Here is an 18,540-nt window from a genome sequence, read left to right as displayed (position 1 = left end):
TTGTTGTTTTAAATCCCTATGTAAAGTTACGATGATCAAACACCATACGTTGTTTTAATTTTGAGTCTATTTAACGTAACGTTTACATTGTTACTTTTTTATTATTCATATTCATATCGAAAAAACTCCAACCCCCTCGATTATATATATATATATATATATATATATATATATATATATATATATATATATATATATATATATATATATGCGCGTGTGTGTGTGTGTGTGTGACTGGAGGTGTGAAGTGTACTGTGTGGTTGCAAATACATTACATTTTGCTGTGAAGACACCGTTTTTGCATAGCTGTCATGGTTGTTTTTGACCCCCATGGCAGCGCAACCTGCTTGGGTAACGTAACTGCAACTCTAAAATGGTTCGTACAGCACACAACCACGTAACAACTGATCACACTGCGCTACAGACTGAAGTGGAAGTGTATGCACTAGTTGATTCTTTTTCATTTATATGATACCGGTTATGTGACACTGATGCTTGACACTTAATATTTCCATCCTCCCCTAACATACTTAACATTATCATATCATTTTGGCAGCCCTGAAGATGCTACCTAGCAGCTATTTCATCAGACAGTCGCAGTAGCCATTTTACCCTGCTGACTGTACCTACCCTGAACAGATGATTAACCAAGTTTAGGTTAGAATATGCATGCTATTGTACAGTCATCATAAACTAGGGAACAGAAGGCTTTGGGGTTAATTTGAACAACCTTAGCTCCGCTTGATGCCACAGAACATATTCAGCACTATGAAATCACCGTATTACACTTAGAAATAAATGACTTATGTAAGACAGGGCGATTTCCTAGAGCTGTAAACTCCTGCAACAAGGGCCCTGGAAACTAGTTTATGTTTTAAATGAAAAACCACCTAATAAAGTTTATAGTACATGGTTATAAAAAGGCAATGGTCGACAGGTTCGTATTTGTAACTTACCGTATATCTGCGTGATGATAATTTCAGAGATGCATGCGCTCAATGCCTAGAAGAAAAATTGAAACAACAGCTGAGGCACATTTGGTTTGGGGAAGGACAATAATATCCAATCGCTTCCGATGTATCCTTGTTTGGAGTGTGTGTTGATTGGCTTCGGCAAAGGTGGGGGCTTGTCACTCTTCTCCAATCAAAGACCCGTTCAGGCTATATTTGCGCAATCGTTCACAAGTCTGATGCAGGTGATGCAAAGTAATTATAGGTTGAATGTTTAGGGTTGAGTTACACTTTTTTTTTTTTTTTAATGTTCTGCTATGTTATTACGAATGCATCTGATTCTTAAAATGCCAAACTCCTTATTGATCGATATGATGTTTTGAAAATATAGCTTTTATAACAAACGGTACCAGTAAAAAATGTTTAACGCGCAACAACTACTGTATCGATTAGTAGATATGAGCATAATCACGTGTGAGCACCATAACTGTGACGTTTACATGTTTTACATGTATGTAGATAAACGCTTATCGAATTAAGGTATAATTAAGGCTAACAACTAAAAAAAACTCGGTTATGTCGTTCTTGGAAAAACCAATGTCTACACAATCACACGTTGTACTACTACAATAACTAAGCAACACAACAGCTTTAACCACATTATATATATATATATATATATATATATATATATATATATATATATATATATATATATATATATATATATATAGTCTGCATTTCCCCCTTTATCTGTTTTCTTTTATTACTGGTATGTAAGGAGTTTTGCCTATGAATTTCCCTGACCTTGTAGCTCTTTAGCTTGGCATGTGGCCTGAAATACACCCATGTCGGTGTGACCGGCTTTTCATAACTCAGAGAGCAGCTGTGGCCTCAGGACAGAAGATAACACATTTGTTTACGAAATACATTGTTTCTGCTTAATAAGCTGTTTTGAGCCTATACAAACCATTTACTGTTGTTAAAAGTGACCTGCTATAACTAGGTAAGTGTCACAGAACGCATAATAACACACTGTTGGAACACGTAGGCTTTTTCTGATAACTATTACGCACCTTGTGTGGAGCAGTGTACACATTGTTCCAGTTAATTAGCACAAGCTCTTAGTGTTTCATCAGCCTTTGTTCCTTTTCATTATACATGTTACTTATCAATGAATCGTTGAAAGTGTAAACTGTGTGTGATTTCCTGTAAGCTCTGAATCAGTGCTGTATTCCCTTTAATTTGCTTTCTTTGCTTTTTGCGTTCATGTTTGCATTTTGATTCTTGAATAAACAATTTTTGATTAACTTTACCTGGAGAAGAGTAATTATTTTTAAGAAGAAATCGAACCTCATACAGGTGTGTTTCATAAATTAATATTACAGCTCCCTGTGATGCAATATCAAGCATCGCCTACAAAGCCACCATTAATTGTAACAGTTTTGGGAAGTGAAACAAATACTAAGTAATTTACACATTATGAACGCACATTTGTCTTATCAAAATTACAGACTTTTTTTTTTTGCGAGCATTATTCTAATCTGTGCTACTGCTTCTGTTCACTGTTCAGATTAAAAAAAAAAAAAAAAGTTGTCCCAGATTTTTCGCTCCACATGAAAGTACACACTGCATTAAATATTCCTAACTCGGTTGGAATTACTAAATGAAAACAAAAAACATTAAAACCACAAGTACTTTTCTTTTTCAACAATAGAGTGTTAGAGGACATGGGAATATACCTATTATTTCCATACATTTTGGGGGTAGTTAACTGCATATAACAGAAGTTCCCTTTCAATTCAAAGACTACCACCAATGATATTATATGGGATATACCTGCCTATTGGGTAGGTAATTGCTGAGCTGTCCATACCAGAGCTGCCGATAGGTCCCTTCCTGGGATGATGCACTCCGTACCACCCAATGAGGAATTAAAACCGCCATCATGATGAAGGCATTTCTCTTTTTCCCTCTCAAGACGGTATGGTAAGACCTCTGTGTTGAGCTGAGCGTGTTGATAGAAAAGAGCTTCTCGAGTCAAATCGAGTCGATTGTATTTTCCTTGTGTTCATGCTGAAAGCTGACTTGCCGCTTTCCCAGAATCAACGACTCTGAAAAGACTGAACCTTTTGCCTTTCTGTCTTTCAGCGACCTCCTCGCTTGCGTGGTAGGCCACTCTTTGTTATCTGTCTGTCGTGTGTGAGTGACTGCCTGTGTAGTCACCCTCACGAGTGGCTGTCTTTCATTCTTAAAAGTACACAGTTCCTGCACGGGGCTAGGCCTTGCCGCATCCCCGCTGTTGAGTGACTCTTCCAGCCGTGCTCTCCTCCATGAGGCTAGGCCTTGCCACATCCCCGCTGTCAAGTAGACCTCGCCAGCTATGTAGGCCCGCCCACCTCATCTGCTTCAACTTGCCCACCGTGGCTTCGTGTCCCCCTGGTGCATGCTACACCGCGCAGTTAGTGTAGGCACAATTGCATAGCTGCCCCCGGTGCTTTGGTACCACGGCGCATGCATAGAACTTGGTACTTTGGTATTTCAGTACACAAGATGCTCATTGCATATGCCATATAGTTCATGGTGCACATAGTGCTCTAGGTGCTAGGTGCCCACTGCTACAGAGCTAGCGCAAGAGCACATGGTGCTGCATGATGCTTGGTGCCCACTGCTCAACAATACTGCAAGAACGCACGGTGCTGCAAATTACATAGTGCATGTAGTAACACAGTGCTCGGTTTGCACGGTGCACATGTTGATCTCCTAATTGTGACAGCGTTAGTGGATGGGGGCACAGTGCTAGGGGCTGACCGCTACACTAGTACATGGGCATACGAGGCTGCATGGTACGTGGTGTATGCAGTGCCCACAGTACTCGATACGCATGGTGTTCGGTGCCCTCCGCTACAGTGCTGCACTATTAATCAGTGCTTGAGCTCCATTACAACCAATACAAGTGGTGTTCGGTCCACAACTGATGCAGAACACCAAAATCATGCAAGGCAAGTCAGGGTTCCACCCCTGCACGGCCTGCAATGCAAATACCCCGCAGGAGGATAAGCATACCCTCTGTGCGTGGTGCTTGGGTGTCCAACATAGCACCTTGGCCCTCGAGAGGGAGGTGGCCTGCAACAGCTGTGCGGCTTTTCAGCCCCAGATGAAGGAAAATAGGTTGGAGAGGGCCATGAAGTGAGTTCCACGTCCTTGGTGGCCAGACCATCGGCAGCTCTTGCAGACCCAGAGCCCCTCCTCCATGACCTGTCCCAGGACCCCCTGCTGGACATCCCGATATGCAGGCCCCCCCGTAGCAACTCCCCATCTCCACAGGCGAAAAGGGTGAACCGTTCAAGGTAGACAAGGGACATTATAAACCTCAAAGCCCAGATGACCCAGGTCCTGGAGCTCTTGGTCAAACAGTCACCTGCGGTCCCGGCCGCAGTCCCAGCCCCAATTGCCATACCCCACCTCCCCAGGGTGGATGGGAAGAAGCGTCCCAGCTTATGCAAGAGCGGCCTCTGGGGATGGGGCCTCCTCACCTGACAAGTAGGTAGGAGGGGAGCTCCAACTCACTGCTGAGGAAGAACCTGGCTTTGAGGTAGCCTTGGAAGCCCCCTCGGAAGTAGGTCCCTGGATGTCAGCAGCAGAACCACAGTGGTCTGTCTTCCGGACGCAAGTGATGGCTCCTCGCCCTCAAATGTTCCCAGCTTTCCCAGACTTCATGGAGGAGGTATGCTCCTCCTGGGATCGTCCGGCCTCAGGTCCTAGCATGCTAAAACAGGCCGCACAACTTGCCTCCTAGAAGGCGTGGAAAAGCTGGGCCTAGTGGGGTTAGTTAAGGTCCCACAGGTGGACGGGTTGGCTAGAGACCCGGCGTGGCTGAACCCTCAATGCAGGGTGACGGAAAGGCATCTTAAGCGGGCGTATGCAGCAGAGGCGCAGGCAACTCGCCTCTCAAACACGGCAAGCATGTTCACAGCCTATATGGACGGTGTACTGTGCGAGGCCCTGCTCCCTGAGCCAGTGGCCACGGAGCTACGTCTCCTGTACAGCACGCTGCTCCAGATCTCCAGTCTCCAAGGGCAAGCTTGTCTCCAAGGGCAAGTCCACCATGCTTTTGTATTCTGTTGTTTTTAAATGTACATCAAGTGTTGTTGGCAAATAATAAGTTGCCTTACAAATGAATAAATTAATTTGCTACATAAGTTAACAGTTGCGGGGACCAGCACAGGCATTACATTTACTGGATCCGAGGATGACCCAAGCCCCAGTCCATTATTTGTCAGGCGGTTTTGTCAAACATTGCCCCAGCACAGCCATGAACAGGGCTCAGGCAGCCTGGGTGCCTGAGCAGCCCGTATGAGGGTGTCTTGCTATAGACCAGATGGGGGTGGTCATGCCATCCGGGGCTTTCTCTTCATAGGGTTGGGCCAGGTGAGCTAGCATGTGTTCAGGTTACATCTTCTCCAGTGTGAGACATGGTGAGCTCGAGGTAGGTTGGGGCAGCTGAACCTGCTGATGCAGGGCAGTCGGGGTTTGGCCGCGGACAAAGGCCTCCATGGCCAGGTCCTCCTGAGTAGCTGGCAGGAATTCGAGGTACCCTCTCCGGGCCAGGTACCTGACGTCAGCCGTAAGTATGCCCTGCTCCTCTCCTGGGCCTTAGGTTCGGTTAGCCAGGCGTAGACGCAAGCCAACTTTCTCAACTCTCCCAAAGCAGCATTCTAGAGCTGTGGCTAGCATGTCATAATGGACAATCTCACCTGGACCCAGGTCCAGCAGAACCTGCAGCGCTTCCCCCTCCAATGCAGCTGCCAGCTGTCCAGCCTTCTCGGTAGGCCCACAGCCATTAGTGAGTGCCGCCATTCTGAACTTGGCTTAGTAAGCCTCTCACAATTTCCCATCATTGCAGCCTGTCTTCACTGCATGCTTGTCATCTGGCATCCTGTCACTCCCGCACTGCTCATTCTCTCTCCAGCGATCGGTGCAGGCTCATGTCGGGGCTTCATTCGACAATGATGACGCAATGGCCTTTAGCTTGCAGGGCAGTCTGCCAGCCTCCTAGCTCTGCCATTTTGTCCCCTCTCTTTTCCTCGGCCTGTGGGCTCTCACCTCTCTCTCGCCCCGCGCTGTCTCCTTCCCACATGGTTCCTGCCTTCTGGTCGCTCCTGACCCTCAGTTCAGCTACCTCTCAGCCTGCTTCACTTCTTGTGGCAGGCATTGCATGATCCCACTTCTAAACACTAATGTACCATTTGTCAGGTTCGAGTGAAGCAAGACTCAGGCAGCAAGGTGGGATTGAAAATAATACCAGTTTATTTTCTTTAGAAACTGATGGAAACAACGGATCCCTGTTCGGGCCAGGATTCATGCCAAAATAATTAAAAAAAAAACTACTAACTCACTAACTTCTGTTTGATTCACTCTCTCTTTCAAACAGCCTTCCTTTTTCTAGCACTCACTCTAGGTCTCGTTCCCACTCTTCAGACTCACCACAGGATTCTCCCAACCACTTCACAGTGCATGCCCCTTTTCTCTCAGCCTGTATCTCTGCCCCTCTTGGTCTCTCAGCATCTCTTCAGGATCAAGTCTTGGCGTGGTCTCTAGCTGCAGGGGCTTGTCACACCTATATATAGCCTCGGAGGCGGCCCCGCCCACCACCCGGATCGACCAGTCAGATCCATTCCCTGTGACCCCCCAGCTCCCGCCACTTATGGAGAGTGGCGAGGAATGATTCTTGCACCCCTCTGCAGCAGGCGATACCTCTTCCCACCCATACACACACACACATTGTCCCTTTACCCTCCTTGACCCGTTCCCTTACAGTACATGTAACAGATAGGACAAGACAGACAAACAAGACTGACAAAAAGTCCTCCAATGATGCTTTCGCCCGGGTCGTTATAATATGTAGAACATTTGGGCTATGTAGGTTTGTCGTCTTCAGTTTCTTAAAGTTAATATTACAATTTTGGTCTTAAGTGATTATACATATAAATAAAGCACATGCTTGTTTCTAATACCGTTTATCACAAAAAACTCATTGAAGAGCAGTTGGGAGGGGAGATAATTTAGCACAAATAGGCTCTCTGGTGCTAAACTTTCAAAACAGTTTCGTACCAATTTTCAAAATTATTTGCATCCCTGCATTGAAGTTTGAAGAAGGGGACACAACTCATTTGCATACCCTGACAGTTGGTTAGATACAATCTCTCGGTAATAATCCCTGATGCAAATCACATCTAAACACTTACAAACACTTATAAATGGCGTGTTAAATACTGTCCAGTAATATTTTTAATGCCTGTTAATTACCATATGGGCCAGAATGTTCCATTCATACATCAATTGAGAGGAAGGGTAGTTCATCGTACAAGTTAGAAAAACTTGTTTGAAACTACCGAGTCGCTATACAGCTCCAAAAGTTTTGTTGTTTTCACCATGTTGCAGCGGCAAAATTAAATCACTTACAATTACCATCTGTACCAGTACAAAAAGTCTGAAACTTTCTTACATCAAATGTGAAAAAAAACTGTAAATACCTCTTATACACAATGAGATATAAGTCGTCAAACTAAGGTAAAATTGTTATTCTTCTGTTTACTTTAAGAGTGTGTAGCGACTGTTCAAACAGAAAAGCTAAATAAATGGACATCTACCAATCATGTGATTCCACATGTTGGTCAACGTCAAAATAAACCAGGGAACACAAGCAGTTTGATATCCACACCATTTATATTAAACAATGTATTTATGTTTTAAAACAAAACATATTACAGAAAAAAATAAATAAATAAAATTACTGGGATTTGAACTGCACACAGCCTTAGCCCACTGCACCATTTGGCAGTTGTTGAAATGTGTTAATTTTTTAAGCTTACATCCATGCCTGACCAACTTTGGCTGAAAAAGGTTCTCGATTCTAGAAATGCTCTATTTCCTGTTTGATAATATCTGGTTTCCTGTTTGGTAGAATGTAGTTCCTCGTTTAATTAAAAATAAATAAAGGAAACATTTATTTGGTAGAAATAGATAAATGATTTAAACAAATGCATAGAGGAATAAATACATTTAGAAATAAATATTTTTAAATAAATGTAGAAATGAATACATGTTTATATTGGGCACAGCTGGACTAACTCGCCGTTGCCACCTGTTGGTGAATGGAGTGCTGTACTCAGAGCCAGTTTTGTACACTTAGCCAAGTATGAATGGCTGCATCCCCACACACCCAGGTTGAGAGGGACCTCCCTCTCAGCCGTCCTTCTTAAGACTCCAGATGTGACGTAGTAGACATGCCTTGGCTGTGACATTCCCGGATGTATGCCCTAGCTAGTTTTTAAGGAGAACTTAAGAAATGTGACAGATTTAGTCATATCAGCCAACCTAGCTAGTTTACTAGCTAACATTAACAGTCCTTGACTACAATTTGAGTCATTACTAACGTTAGCCAGCCTCGCTAATTAACATTAACGTTAGCTTATTACAGCTAGCGTTAACTAAAGCATAAGTTACTCTAAAGTACGGTGCTTAAAATGAGGACAACATTATGACAACAAAAGTAAAAACATCATTATTTTTTTTAAGTCTCAAGCTCCACTCTGTTCAACTAAAATAAATATGACCAACACAATATGCTAATATATGTACATGTTCTCCAATAATCTTTTTGTAAATTGATTGTCTATGGCTAACGTTAGCTAATGCAAGATAGTTCCGTTAACTTAATGTTAGCAAGCAACCTAAATTATATGGACAGAATATGTTATGGCAAATTTGAGCGGCACTGAGAAATCAAAATATGATGGAAAATAAACCAAATAAAAGTTATAAATTCTAAGGCCGGGCTGGCTATATTAGCTGTCATTAGCTGGTTATTGTTACTTTTTTATTTATTAAAAAACAAACAATCATAAGAACATAAGAACATAAGAAAGTTTACAAACGAGAGGAGGCCATTCGGCCCATCTTGCTCGTTTGGTTGTTAGTAGCTTATTGATCCCAAAATCTCATCAAGCAGCTTCTTGAAGGATCCCAGGGTGTCAGCTTCAACAACATTATTATGTCAAGACATGCGATGCATTGCATCCAATTTCTCCACAGAGCTAGCTAGCTGCCGTTTATTTCAATCACATGTCTTATCGCTTACCTTTTTCTCTCTATCTTGCATCTTTTTTTTCTTTAATTGCACCACCTCTTCTGATGACATCTGCACCCCTAATACTGATCGGGGGGAGGGGAAAGATGCTCGTGTAGAAAGGCTGAGAAGGACCCTCTCAGCCTGGATCTACAGGGACACAGCCATACCGTTCTCCACTTAAGACAGTTAATGTGTAGCAGAGGATGCTGGGAGTGAGAAATATGGTAGGGGAAAGCTGAATAATTGTTGTGTTTCACTATTAATTATTGTAAAGTTCCAATATTGTTAAATGCATTACCCTGTAACTTATTACCCTTCCAGTGTTATTTGTGTAATATGTGGATGTCACCTTGAGAGGCAGGGTAGTGCTCTAGGGTGGGGAAGGGCTGTCTGATTATGTGGGTGTGTGTGTGTGTGTGTGGACGGTGCGGACTTGTGGCTAATTGCCTAATAATTTGAATTAAACCCGAGATCTTTTGCGTATCTCCAATAATTCCCATGCTCGCTACAGTATTATAAATAAATTAATAAATAGCAAGCTAGAAAAATACATGTCAAATTAATTGATTTGGCTGATGAGTTTATCCACAGCAATTGACATTTATACACCTATGTAGTGACTTTGCTAGTGGGTGCATCAATTGGCATCTCAATTAACCACCTTCATCTGCCTTCGGTATAATGACTTTGTTAATGGATGCTGTCAATTGCACCCTTTCATTTGATTAACAGTACCTGCTGCTAATAACTGTTAATGAACTGTGGGGGTAGATAAAGAAGGGCTGACAATGGCTGAAAGGGGTAGCAGGACAGGTGCTGTATATGCACTACACTTGTAGTGAAAGAACTGATGTTTGAACTTTATGAAATCACAGAATATTACGTTTAAAGTGGACTGTGAAGTCAGGGATCCAGACACCCTGAAATGGGATGTACCTGACTGTCTGTGATATTCATCAATCCAGGTTTTTGTTTTTTTTAAAGTTTAGACCCTCAGGAATAAGAATCAAGAGGCCTGCTCTGCCAAAACTCTTGCAAAATATGAAAAAAAAAAAAAAAAATCACTATTTCAATGATGTCAACTTTTTTCAAAAAAACATGACTGAAAATAAAAAAAAAATATTAGAAAGTCTTATTTTGCAGGTGTGACAGGATAGCTGGGAGGACAGAGACTCGGAGACAGTAAAACTGCAGTTAAAGCACTGCTGCACTGTTTTAATCAACAAAAAAAAATCAAAAAGACAAACAAAACACTGCTCACAGAGCCAAAAATAAAAGGTCAAACAACACTGTTCAGGCTGGGCAGAGCCTTCATTGAACTTTGTAACACAAAACAAATTTAGAAACATTCACCCCAAAACACCTCCACCAAACAAAGGAATTTCCCCCTTTTTTATAGTATGTGGCTGGAGCCTAATTATCAATTACTCAATTAGCTCCAGCCACATTTTCACATGTATTTTTGCAGGGATAGGAAATTAACCCCATCCCTGCCAACCACCACCAAATCACCACACAACAATATTTACAGACAGGTTTTCCCCCCTTGTGCGTAGCACACATGGCCCCACGGCCACCCCCCCTTTGAAAGCCATCCACCCTCCCTCAAGTCCCCGCTATTGTCCTTCCTCTCCCATTCTTGAGGGAGGTTAGTCCATAGTCCGGCGCCTTTCTGGCGGGACCGAGACCTGGCGACAGGGGACCCAGACGTAGTGGATGGGGCGTCAGGAGCGCAGGCAGGCGAGCAGTCGACTGGAGCCCCAGGCAGAGGTGCGAGGTCAGGTAATTGTGGAGCGACGTCTGGGAAACCAGGGGGAGAGGCGTAGGAGACCAGGCGACCTCCTGTGCCTGGTGGTGCCACGACCTGGGAGTCAGGCCCAGCGACCAGAGGTCCAGACATGCAGCCTGGGTGTCTGGGAGCCCAGGTTGAGGGAACCAATCCCCAGGCGCTGGGCTGTGGAACAGGGGTGGTGGTCGGGGCTGTGGTGGAGGTGGTCTCCTCACCTCCCCCCTCACCCTTCTTCATAGCCGGTAGCTCCCCCTTGTGCAGCTCTGGCAACAGTATTCCCTGCTGCCATGAAGGGCTGGCAGCAACCCCAAGCATAAGAACATAAGAACATAAGAAAGTTTACAAACGGCCACAGTATTCCCTGCTGCCATGAAGGGCTGGCAGCTACCCCAAGCATAAAAACATAAGAACATAAGAAAGTTTACAAACGAGAGGAGGCCATTTGGCCCATCTTGCTCGTTTGGTTGTTAGTAGCTTATTGATCCCAGAATCTCATCAAGCAGCTTCTTGAAGGATCCCAGGGTGTCAGCTTCAACAACATTACTGGGGAGTTGATTCCAGACGCTCACGATTCTCTGTGTAAAAAAGTGCCTCCTATTTTCTGTTCTGAATGCCCATTTGTCTAATCTCCATTTGTGACCCCTGGTCCTTGTTTCTTTTTTCAGGTCGAAAAAGTCCCTTGGGTCGACATTGTCAATACCTTTTAGAATTCTGAATACTTGAATAAGGTCGTCGCGTAGTCTTCTTTGTTCAAGACTGAACAGATTCAATTCTTTTAGCCTGTCTACATATGACATGCCTTTTAAGCCCGGAATAATTCTGGTCGCTATTCTTTGCACTCTTTCTAGAGCAGCAATATCTTTTTTATAGTGAGGTGACCAGAACTGAACACAATATTCAAGATGAGGTCTTACTAGTGCATTTTACAGTTTTAACATTACTTCCCTTGATTTAAATTCAACACTTTTCACAATGTATCCGAGCATCTTGTTAGCCTTTTTTATAGCTGTCTAGATGAAGACATTTCTGAGTCAACAAAAAACTCCTAGGTCTTTTTCATAGATTCCTTCTCCAATTTCAGTACAATTTCAGTATTTCATTTACAATGTGCATTTTTATTTCCTGCATGCAGTACCTTACACTTTTCTCTATTAAATGTCATTTGCCATGTGTCTGCCCAGTTTTGAATCTTGTCTAGATTATTTTGAATGACCTTTGCTGCTGCAACAGTGTTTGCCACTCCTCCTACTTTTGTGTCGTCTGCAAATTTAACAAGTTTGCTTACTATACAAGAATCTAAATCATTAATGTAGATTAGGAATAGCAGAGGACCTAATACTGATCCCTGTGGTACACCACTGGTTACCACACTCCATTCTGAGGTTTTTCCTCTAATCAGTACTTTCTGTTTTCTACATGTTAACCACTCCCTAATCCATGTGCATGCGTTTCCTTGAATCCCAACTGCGTTCAGTTTGAGAATTAATCTTTTGTGCGGGACTTTGTCAAAAGCTTTCTGGAAATCTAAATAAACCATGTCATATGCTTTGCAATTATCCATTATCGATGTTGCATCCTCCAAAAAAAAAAAAAACCCCGAGCAGGTTAGACAGACATGATCTCCCTTTCCTAAATCCATGTTGACTGTCTCCCAGGATACTGTTACCATATAAGTAATTTTCCATTTTGGATCTTATTATAGGTTTCCATAAGTATGCATATAATAGGAGTCAGGCTTATCGGTCTGTAGTTACCTGGTTCAGTTTCCCGTTTTGTGGATTGGTATTACGTTTGCAATTTTCCAGTCTGTCAGTACAACCCCTGTGTCAGGAGACTATTGCATGATCTTGGTTAGCAGAAGGGAGATACTTACAATAACTGGATATAAAGGGAGATACATACAATAACTGGACATTTCAGATCCCAGTGGGAAAATTATGAAATTGCAACAGGCCTAGATGAGAAAGATGCAAAAATAAGAGTTGCAACACTTCTGACTGTTAAGGGATAAGAATGCCACATGTTAAAAGGGCACTTAAACATGCCAGAAGCTGATAGAACAAATCCAAAAAAAAAATACTCTATGCAATTCAGATACATTGAGCCAACTTGAAACGTAATATTTGCATATTTGCAAGCAACGCAAATGGATGGGATGCAGATGGATCACATTAGTTTACTGTAAAGCTATGTCTTAGTTGGTGCTTATCTTGGCAAAAGCAGAGTTCAAATCAGCATGAAGTTTAACATCTACTCTAATGTCATGGAAATCATGACAGATTTCTCTTCAATACGTATGAACAAAGCCAAATTAACAAATATTATATTCGTCCCCATTACTCTCAGAAAACCACGTTTCTGTAACACCTATCACATCATAGTTACCTGTGCAGTAGCTTCAAGTTCTAGAATTTTGTTTCTGATACTTCTAGCATTTAGATAAATACATTTAATGGTTGTCTTACCTGAGTTGTAGTTCTTGTTTTGATGCGGTCTCCCTTCTGTTTTTTTGTTGATTTCTCCCCCCTTCCTTTCTAGTTTAAATGCTTCTGAACCTGGTCGAGGATCTTTTCTCTAAGGTGATGCAGACTTCCATGAATTGTGGGTGTGCCAGTTCCTCAAGATCCTGTTGCTGTCTCTCTTCTTCCAGCTCCATTTCTAGCATACTTACTAGTTTATGCAAGTCCTGGATCGCGCGGCACTTTACACACACTTGGTTTAGCTCCGCTGGGTTTTCTCGGATTTCCCACATCAAGCAGGTGTCACAGATTACTGGCTTGAAAACCATTTTGATGGGTTTTTTTTTTAAGTTTAGTTTCTTCTGCAGCTGTCAACCTGCTTTCAAACTGCTTCTAAACGGCTCTGTATTTTTCCACGCCTGTACTTCTCCCACTCGCTGTCGCTGGGAATCTACATTAATGATTTAGATTCTGGTATAGTAAGCAAACTTGTTAAATTTGCATATGGCACAAAAATAGGAGGAGTTTGGCAAACACTCTTGCAGCAGCAAAGGTCATTCAAAATGATTTAGACAAGATTCAGAACTGGGCAGACACATGGCAAATGACATTTAATAGAGAAAAGTGTAAGGTACTGCACGCAGGAAATAAAAATGTGCATTATAAATATCATATGGCAGATACTGAAATTGGAGAAGGTATTTATGAAAAATACCTTTTTTGAGTTTTTGTTGACTAATGTCTTCATCTAGACAATGTGGGGAGCTATAAAAAAGGCCAACAAGATGCTCGGCTACATTGTGAAAAGTGTTGAATTTAAATGAAGGGAAGTAATGTTAAAACTGTACAACGCATTAGTAAGACCTCATCTTGAATATTGTGTTCAGTTCTGGTCACCTCGCTATAAAAAAGATATTGCTGCTCTAGAAAGAGTGCAAAGAAGAGCGACCAGAATTATTCCAGGTTTAAAAGGCATGTCATATGCAGACAGGCTGTGTAAAAGAATTGAATCTATTCAGTCTTGAACAAAGAAGACTATGCGACAACCTTATTCAAGCATTCAAAATTCTAAAAGGTATTGATAATGTTGACCCAAGGGACTTTTTTGACCTGAAAAAAGAAACAAGGAACTGGGGTCACAAATGGCGATTAGACAAAGGGGCATTCAGAACAGAAAATAGGAGGCACTTTTTTACACAGAGAATAGTGAGGGTCTGGAATCAACTCCCCAATAACGTTGTTGAAGCTGACACCCTGGGATCCTTCAAGAAGCTGCTTTATGAGATTCTGGGATCAATAAGCTACTAACAACCAAACGAGCAAGATGGGCCGAATGGCCTCCTCTCGTTTGTAACCTTTCTTATGTTCTTATGTTCTAAGAGCACATTTCAAGTAGTGATGTCTCATCGGCAGCTAAATAAAGCATGTTTTGGTGTTGTTACATTACAAAAGATTCTCTCTGCATGCAAGCTTTTGTTTTTGCTTTACTATCAAATTATAATAAGATTTAAAATGATCAACTGTACAACTGTGCAACACTTTAGCAAGGATAAATGATAGACCTCATTTAAAACATAACAAGCATTTCACAAGCTCTCATTCCACACTAAGGCCATAAATATAAAATTCAACCCTTCAGTAACATGAGAAAACAAATCACTCTATGCGTATGTAAATATTTGACATAGATTGACATATTATTATTTGTTTATTTAGCAGATGCCTTTAAACTAATTAAGCATAGCTTATGTTTCTGTGTGCTGCCACACAAATAACTGCTTATATCACAAAATGCAAGCACTGTAGTATAAACATGCACCATTAGGAAATTATTATTATTATTTAGCAGATGCCTTTATCCATTATACCTGCATCACCCAGATACTGATAGTCTCAATAAGAAGCGCCACAACTGAATAAGCGCTTCTCCAGATAAATGCTAAAATATAAATAGATATGATACTGTAACAAGGGTGTTCTGTTACTGTGTGGTTATCCGCTGACAAATGAGAGCGGCACAGAGGGTTTGACGTTGAACTACTGTATGAGCATAAGGAGACCAACTGCCTGGAGCTGGATCGGGACACGGACCAAGAGTGGAAGGAGCCACTGCCGTGTCCAGAGCCGTCGCCACTGATGATATTTCTGGGGCAGGTTCTCCTGGTGAGGAGATCATTTTTTGGGGGGACAAAGGCAAGTCGCATTTAACCCTCTGCAACCACAAGAGGGGCTTCCATCCCGTGAGCTGGAGAAGAAGCTGCCTGCCCGAGAACCAGAGAGGGAGATGCTACCCACCCTAGATCCAAAATGAGAGGTCCACCATCTCGACACCCAGAGGGACAGAAGTCACCAGCGATTAAGGCAGTGCAACAAAAGTGTAACTCAGCAGACCCTACAGATGATGCTGAGGGGAGCGTGTATGAAGCCAGGCATCTTATCGCTGCCAGCATCACTGCCAGAGTGCCTTGTGCTGCTGCCAGCACCACTGCCGGAGTGCCTCTCTCCAGCACCACTGCAGGGGGCCCCTCACAAGCAACATCAGCAGCAAGTCCAGGGCTTGCATGTGCCAGGGCCGTCCTCTGAAGAGGAGCCCCAGAAGGGACAATGGGGACATTGGGTGTAGGGGGTTGGCTGAGGGTTGAACGGACACTCCAAACAGAAGTCCAAGGGCCACCATGGGTGTTGACCGGGTGCCCTCTTACAGAAGTCCTGAAAATAGTGTGGAACTAGTGTTGGGGCCAGCTGACATCAGACGGCAGGGTTGTGAATGGTTAAGAACAGCCTAGTGCGTCTGGTGTTTGATAGAGGCTGGCTGAGCCCCAGCATTACCTCCCACCCACCAGTGTGTTAATTGTGGAGAGCGTGGGTGAAATACATGGAACAGACCTGGTGGTGGGGGGTTCCATTCTGAGTGAGGGTATGTGGTAGGACTGGGGCCTGCCACTGGAAATAATATTGTTTGGTGTGATTATAAACACAATTTATTTGATTTATAAATCAAAAAAGAAGGTTAGACTCCCCTCCCTGCCTAACTGAAACTTGATGTGCAGCAGATGGTCAAGTGTTAATTGACTAATTGCTTATCAATTAACCCTGGCCACATACCTTTAAAAAGGGGCTGAAAAGCTAGTCCTTTGTTCTCCACAAGCCAAAGAGGTAGGATTGTGAAATCTGGGAAGAAGCCACATGACTGCATGTATATCCAGGATTAGCAACCAAAAGAACAACCACCTAGTGGTCTGGTGGATCTAGTGAATGGAGCTCCCTCACGACTGTGTGTCTAACCAGTGTGTGTGATACAGGTTATAACAGGCTGTGTACTGGGATAACTGCAACCAAGAACGACTGTGTGTATACAAGGGTTCTGGAGTGTTTATGGTAGGGATTAATTTAGGGCTTTTAATCCCACCAGAGTGTGTTTAGTTTTGTATTTGGGAGAAGGTTCCTAGTGTGGGACCACTTTGTATATTCAAGCATTCAAAATTCAAGCATTCAGAATTCTAAAAGGTATTGACAGTGTTGACCCAAGGGACTTTTTCAGCCTGAAAAAAGAAACAAGGACCAGGGGTCACAAATGGAGTTTAGACAAATGGGCATTCAGAACAGAAAATAGGAGGCACTTTTTTACACAGAGAATTGTGAGGGTCTGGAATCAACTCCCCAGTAATGTTGTTGAAGCTGACACCCTGGGATCCTTCAAGAAGCTGCTTGATGAGATTTTGGGATCAATAAGCTACTACCAAACGAGCAAGATGGGCTGAATGGCCTCCTCTCGTTTGTAAACTTTCTTATGTTCTTATGTTCTTATAGTGGGAATAGTGCATGGCCCAAGCCTGGCCGCCTTTTTATTTATTACCTTTGTTTTGAAGTGTTTTATTTTGCATTTATTTTCATATCCACTGTGTTTGTGTGTCACTCTGCACTAGGGGTACCATTGTAGGAAGCTATGTGGTCAAAGAAACGGGCTTCTAACCAGGAGATTCTTGGTTCAAATCCCAGCTCAGCCATTGACTCATTGTGTGACCCAAAGCAAGTCACTTAACCTCCTTGTGTTCTGTCTTTGGGGTGAATTGTTGTTGTAAGTGACTTTGTAGCTGATGCATAGTTCACACACCCTAATCTCATATCTTGTAAAGTGCTTTGTGATGGTGGTGCACTATGAAAGGCGCTTGTACCGGGGGAAAAGCAGCCCTGTGCAGTATTTATTTTTAGAATGGGTCTCCCCTTCCGCCCCTGTGTTATTTAGTGTTTGTTCATTTATTTATATATATATATATATATATATATATAAATGTCGGCGAATGGTGTGTGTTTTTGTTATTGTATTTATGACGACGTAGCCGTATGTTTTGGTTTTTGTTTTGCAGCGTGGATGGGAAACCCAGTGCAGAACCTCATGCAGAACCTCATGCAGATGGTGGCCATCTCCCGAATTAATAAGTGATTAATTTGTTGCTAATCGAGGGATGGTCACCTGCAGCTCTCTTCCCTGAATGAGAGCAAGGAGCGAGAGAAATTTAAAATAATGCTAAGGAGGAGTGAAGGCAGTTGCCCAGCCTGACTTTAGTTTTAGTTATTATTTTGTGTTTGTGATTTGTTTTATTTAAAACCTTTATATTACAAAGTTAAATATTTAATCTGCCCAGTTTAAGTAAGTAAGGTTGTTTATTAGTAATCATTTTGTAACTTGAAATTTTATATTACTTTGTATTACTTTTGGAGTAAAAATATTTGTAAATCATCACCAGAAACATGGGACCAACAGAAGACCCACTCTGAATGATTCACAAAAAGTAAAGGGGAGCGTAAAAAAATTGTTTTTCTGTAGACAAATTAGATCTTATTGAAAACACTCACTTGTGAAAAAGTAAAACTAACCTCTTCCTTACCATTCAACCTCAACTGAAACATGACCCAGATACACTGAATGTTTAGATTCCAGAATTTTATTTCAATAAATACCAACATAAAATAATAAAATCAAAACACAGGTGACATTTAGCATAATTAACAAAAATGATTCATATGGTAATTGTACAACAAAACCATTTCAGAAGTCATAGATCTATAACACTGCACTGTGAAACCTCAAAAATGTGTCTCCAAAATATGTAGGGTTTCTGCTATAACCAACAATTTAGAATCTTTTTAAATTATTGTTTAATATAGAAATTTCTTGTTTTATATTTTGCTAATTCAGATGATTAT

General features: G+C 42.2%; 1 protein-coding gene across 1 annotated transcript in view; it reads right to left on the bottom strand.

Annotated features, from left to right (window-relative positions):
- Positions 1-1,058, bottom strand: part of LOC121327900 (cystathionine beta-synthase-like protein) — a 120,756-nt gene extending 119,698 nt beyond the window's left edge. Inside the window, exon 1 of the mRNA XM_041272224.1 lies at positions 957-1,058. The gene's annotated coding sequence lies outside the window, so the exon portion shown is untranslated. The remainder of the gene's footprint in view (positions 1-956) is intronic.
- Positions 1,059-18,540: the final 17,482 nt, after the last annotated feature.

The sequence above is a fragment of the Polyodon spathula genome, chromosome 15 (assembly GCF_017654505.1).
Source record: "Polyodon spathula isolate WHYD16114869_AA chromosome 15, ASM1765450v1, whole genome shotgun sequence".
In the NCBI taxonomy this organism is placed as follows: Eukaryota; Metazoa; Chordata; class Actinopteri; order Acipenseriformes; family Polyodontidae; genus Polyodon; species Polyodon spathula.
This window is presented reverse-complemented; position numbering and strand designations above follow the sequence as displayed.